General features: G+C 37.1%; 1 pseudogene across 1 annotated transcript; it reads right to left on the bottom strand.

Annotated features, from left to right (window-relative positions):
- Positions 1–604: 604 nt before the first annotated feature.
- On the bottom strand, positions 605–1,025 carry LOC308523493 (small ribosomal subunit protein eS24-like; annotated as a pseudogene). Its single transcript has one exon. The product of its transcript is annotated as a small ribosomal subunit protein eS24-like (transcript).
- Positions 1,026–5,468: the final 4,443 nt, after the last annotated feature.

Below are 5,468 nucleotides of genomic sequence, written 5' to 3'. Positions count from 1 at the left end.
TTGTACATGCTTTTCCCTGGGGATTGAACCCACAACCTTGGTGTATCGGGATGATGCGCTAACCAACTGAGCTACCTGGCCAGAGTGAGAATTTGATTTTTTAAAAAATGAATAAACAGTGCTGACCTCGCATAGCATATTGGCTAAAGGCACAGCTCTGGAGTTGGAGGAGACCGGGGTCTGAATCTGAGCTTCTCCACTTACTTGGGTGAATGACCCTGGGCAAATGGCTTAACCTCCCTAAGCATCACAGGGTGAAACTCTTAGGCTGTTAAAAGGATTAAACTGGATAATGTTTGTAAAGCACTTAGCTGAGGTGAGCACTCCCTTAGTGGTAGGAAGCTGATAATGTCTGCTGGCTGGCAGCAGGTGAAGTGAGCACATAGCAAGGACACAACACATGATTCTTGTTGATTTATTGAGTTAGATCACTAGCGGACCACTACTCAGGGAATCCAGGTCTCCAAGTCACATACTCTACAAGCTCTCTCTCCAATTCACTGTGCATATATGTAGGCATATACACAGAGGCACACAGGCACAGTCTTTTTTTTGTTTTTTTAAGTTCTTAGTTTATTAATCCTCTCATGAAAAATCTGCACAATCACCACAGATAGTCACTGAAGAATCTTTCCTCCTTTCTGCCAGCACCAACATTGGCCTTTGCAACCTCCCTGACTGTCTTCATTCTGTCCTTGCGTTCCTTTCTGTTTTCTTGAGCCCTTCTTCTTTTCATATAGGCCATGTCTTGCAAGTCTATGCTTGGGTTCGTTTTTCTTTGCGTAATCCAAGGATTCATAAATCATGCTAAAGCCAGTTGTCTTGCCACGACCAAAGTGGGTTCTGAATCCAAACACAAGGATGACATCTGGTGTGGTCTTATACATTTTGGCTAGTTTTTTCAAAATTTCTGTCTTGGCTACTATTGCCTTCCCAGGGTGAAGGACATCAATTACCATTTGCTTCCACTGAAGTAGTCTGTTGGTCATGCACTTCCTGGTCTGGATAATTGCTGTGTCATTCATGATGAAAGTTGATCTTCAAGCAGGCAGGGAGGAAAACAGCAGACACAGTCTTTGAATGATATAATTTTGATCTCTACATTTTAGAAATATCTTCTCAATACCAAAGAATTTAACAGGTCATTCATGCTTTCTAATGACACCCCATATCAACAAATCTCTAAAACAGCTGAATTTAGTTTTCTTTTAACTCTCCTTGATTATGTCTCTCACCTCTTTAGTATTCCTCTTACCCCCTGAGTCTTGGCACTGTGCTGAGGATTATTATTATTATTGTTATTATTATTTTCAAACTATAAGAGTACGTTTATTTAGAAAATCACAGAGGTAGAAAAGTGAGCTGTAGAAATAATGGGCTCAGGAAACAAGTTACAGAGGCAAAAGAAGGGGCCCTTGGAGCTTAGGGGAGAGAAGGGTAAATAAAAGTAATGCAGGTGGGGAGGTGGGGCCAGGGGTCAGAGGGGGAGGACTGGGAAGACCCAGGAGTGCTCCCGATAGAGAGAGGCTACTAGAGATGTTAACCACTCTGAGGCATTTAAAAATCACTGGGATGGTGAACACATGCCACATTTTCTTTTTCATTGATCTATATGCCAAAGAAAACCTACTCAATTACCAGAACCAGTCTTATAAGGGGGCATACCTCTTTCCCTGCTATGTATCATAAAATGATAAGATAATTAGGATTTGTCCAATCCGAAAAAATAGGTTGCAGTGCACAAGCTAAAAATCACAAACATTTTCCCCTTAACTAATAATTACCTGAATGCTATGTTAGCGATTAGTCACCTCATAGCTAACTTGGGGCCATTGTTGGCACCGACAACTCCATTACCCAGCATATTTAAATTTGGGGGTTAATCCCCTTTAAATAGCCTTCAGCTGTCTGTTTTCTGTCTAGACTCACTGCTTTTTCTTAGTTCAGCCCTCCTGTCTCCCTCCTGAATTTCTGTGACAGTCTATTGGCTGGTCTCGTCCTCTCCTATTCATTTTCTACACTTTAGTCAGCATGATTTTATAAAATGCTAATGTAATCATGTTACTGTCCTTGAAAAAGAACTTTCAGTGGGTTTCCATAACCTCCATAATAAATGTCCTTAGCCATCTAGCCTCTCTAGTCACATCTTCCATTATCATGAGTTTTCTCAGGGATACCAACCTACACTAAGCCTTTCTATGCTTCTTGCCTTTGCCCAGGTTTTCTTCTATATGAAACATCCTCTGTTCTTGTCCACTCTTCAGAGTCCTGCACAGCTGTCATCTCTTCTTTGAGAATTTTCTCATTTTCTTCTCCCCTAAAGATCATAACTCCTCCTTTTTTGTAGTTTTATATATTGATTGTAATACTATTACTTAAAAAATACTTTATTCTTTCTTATTAGGCCACTTGGGTCTCACAGGTAAGGCCTGGATCTCATTTATTTTGATGCACTTAGAGTCTGGGAATGTAATAAGTACTTAATAAAATTGTGTTGATTAAAACACATTTAACATTTCCATGAATAGCATGGTCTTTTTAAAATCTGTGCTAATAAAAGAACTTTATTGGAATCACATTTCTCTATTATTCTTTTTAAAATGGAATTCATTGGTTAATAAAAGTATGTAGGTTTCAGGGTCTATATCATTCTTGGGTCTTCATGTACAACTCACAAAATTATAGTATACTATTCTGGAAAATAAGTAGTATTACAGTTCTCTGCTTCTCATAATTAAAATTATTTTTATACTTGATAACATGCAAAAAATGCTCACAAGATTAAAAATTAAAAAAATTGCATATTCAGAATATTCAAATTTAGTAAAAAAAGTCAACTGAAATATATAAGCCTGGATGAAAAGTCATACAATATCAACAGTGTTTATTGGTGGGTAGAAGGATTATGGATAATTTTTTGTTTTTTTTGTATGTTTCTATTCCAAATTCTTTACCAAAACCATGTACTTTATATCCAGAAAAAATATTTTTAATAATGATTGACATGGATACCAAGGTATTTTTTTTCAGAAGGATTACTAAACTCATGTACTCTTGTTACTTTAGAAATAGAAGGTAGGGAAATGTCTTTGATTATTTATCCATGTTCTTAGTCCTAACCAAGTCCCTTTTGGTATAGGATTTGATTAAGTCAGTACTTTAAACTGCATATCACTATTTCCACTAGATGTCACCAAACTACTGGCAAATGCAGCTCAAATGCTCTGCACATATTCAAACAGCTTTAAAAAAACATTTTAAACCCCATTATTCAGTATTCCTTGGTATCAACAAAGCATTCAAATTTTGAAAAATTAGTAAGAAAAATGACTATTACATAAGGTTCTGGTCTCTTACATAACAAGTGAGGGCTTATATGGATCCTTCAGCTTTATTTAATCTATATTTTATTAGCTTCTTAATATAAATGTGAGGAGAACATTGAAAGCAGGGGCCCCGTTTAACTTTTTAAAAAATTATTTCCAGGTGATTTCAAGCTCTCTCTTTATATAAAACACAGAGCAAAAGAAGGCCAGAATCCTGAAGCTCCTTTCTGAACAATGCTTTTTAATCCAACACAGACCACTTCCATCACGGAATGACTAGCCCCTTGGTTAATGAATAAAAATATCCTCACTATTGGGATGATCTCAGGACACTTTAATTTATTGTAAAGCTGTTTATGGCTCACTTTATGCTTCAGAAAGCAAAATAAATAACTTTTCCTTGAGGATTGGAAGAAGGCATTTCTTCTTGAATCTAACAAAGGGCAGCTAGAGAGCCATGATTTTTTTAAGTGTATAAACCTATTTACTCTGTAGGTTTATAAGTAGTCAGTTTTGTGATTGGTTCAGTTAGCAACTAAAATAGGGGGTTGGAGAAAGCTTGTTTCCAATCATTTTTGCTTGGGAATGAAAGCGGTTGGCCAATCAAAAGATATTTAAATTAGGCAGGGCTCTTGGAAAGACATCCTTGTACTGTCTCCTGCATCATTGCTTCCTACTGTGGTGTTTGGTTTCTTAAGATGTGATGCATTATTTTTCTTGTGCTTCACCATGGGATGACAAGGCTATCAGTTTGTAAACAAAAGTCTGACTAAATTTTTCAGATTCTTTCTTTCTCTAAAATATGTTTTTATTAATTGTTTCCCTTTTAAAATAGCACATGCTAATCTCTTTTCCCAGTCTTAAGGACTTCTGACTACTGCCTATTTTAAATTTCCTCTGTCCCTTTTACTGGCTATTGTACCATATTCTCAGCATAAATATAAAAAAAAAACAGTGTTTTTGCACAAGTTTATCAGTTAGTTAGGACCTTAAATTTATAGGCTTTGTGCCCGGCACACTGTTTCGCTGATTATATACGTAAAGATCCATCATGCAAAGAAGTCAGATCTGTGTTAGACACTTTTGCAATATTGTAGTATGTAATTGCGATTTATTTCTGCTGCCCTAGGCATCGCCTTCAAAGTTTTTTCCTTGGGCCTGTCACATGGAATACCCATCTGAGTCCCTCTGATATGGTGACAAGCCTCAACTGTAAAGTGGAGAAGCTGTTTTTGGACGTTTCTCTCCAGATCTGGATTTGCTTCTCCATAGCACTTTAAAAACAAACAGTTTCCATTAGCTATACACAAGGCCTGACAAGCTTTCCCCCTTGACACCTTTTAAAATATTATTCAGTGCCTTCCTAAAACTCTTCTCTTTTAACTCTGAAGCATAGTGCATTTACTCTAATTGTTATTTCTATATTCACTGCCTCCTTGCTACAACTGATTACTGAAATGTAGGTAGAAACAGGATTTTACTGGTGGGATCTCATCCATGAAATTACTCCGGCTCCTCAGTCTAAGACTGCAACTTCACATCTTTTGAAGTGAAAGTTCATTTTAGGGTGGGTTAATTTCTTTAAAAATTTTTGTGGTAATTTGCTGCATTTTTTAAACTTCCTGTGTTCTAACGAGTAAAAATGAAAGGTATTGGTATCCACACAATTTGGTAAAAAAGAAGTACGGCACTAATTTTTATATTGTCGATTGCTTTGGGAGTCAGCCATGAAAATTTGCTCAGCTCATCACTGAGGGATATTGAAACACATTTCTTGCCGACATCGTGTCATCTGTGGTGTGGATGGAACCTTCATGCTGACAAATACTGCATAAATGGCTGTTAGAGCCAGTAAGCATTCCTGATGATTAACTATAAAAATGTTTTTGACTCTGGTTGCTGACAAGAATGACAATGCTTTGGCCAGACTGGCCTCCTTCTGGACACCAAAGGATGTTCCAGTCTTGGTTTTACCATCTGGTTTCAAAGCAAGCCAGGAACAATGAAGAGAAGAGAGTCTTTTAAAGAGGCAGCAACAGACTAATTCTTCTGGCTATAAAATCTTTCTTTGATTAATAAAAAAAATGCACTGAGGTCTGGAGGAAAAACAACAACAGCTTCTGAAATTCTATTTCCTAGGAT

This window comes from Myotis nattereri, assembly GCF_964212035.1.
Source record: "Myotis nattereri genome assembly, chromosome: 1".
Lineage (NCBI taxonomy): Eukaryota > Metazoa > Chordata > Mammalia > Chiroptera > Vespertilionidae > Myotis > Myotis nattereri.
This window is presented reverse-complemented; position numbering and strand designations above follow the sequence as displayed.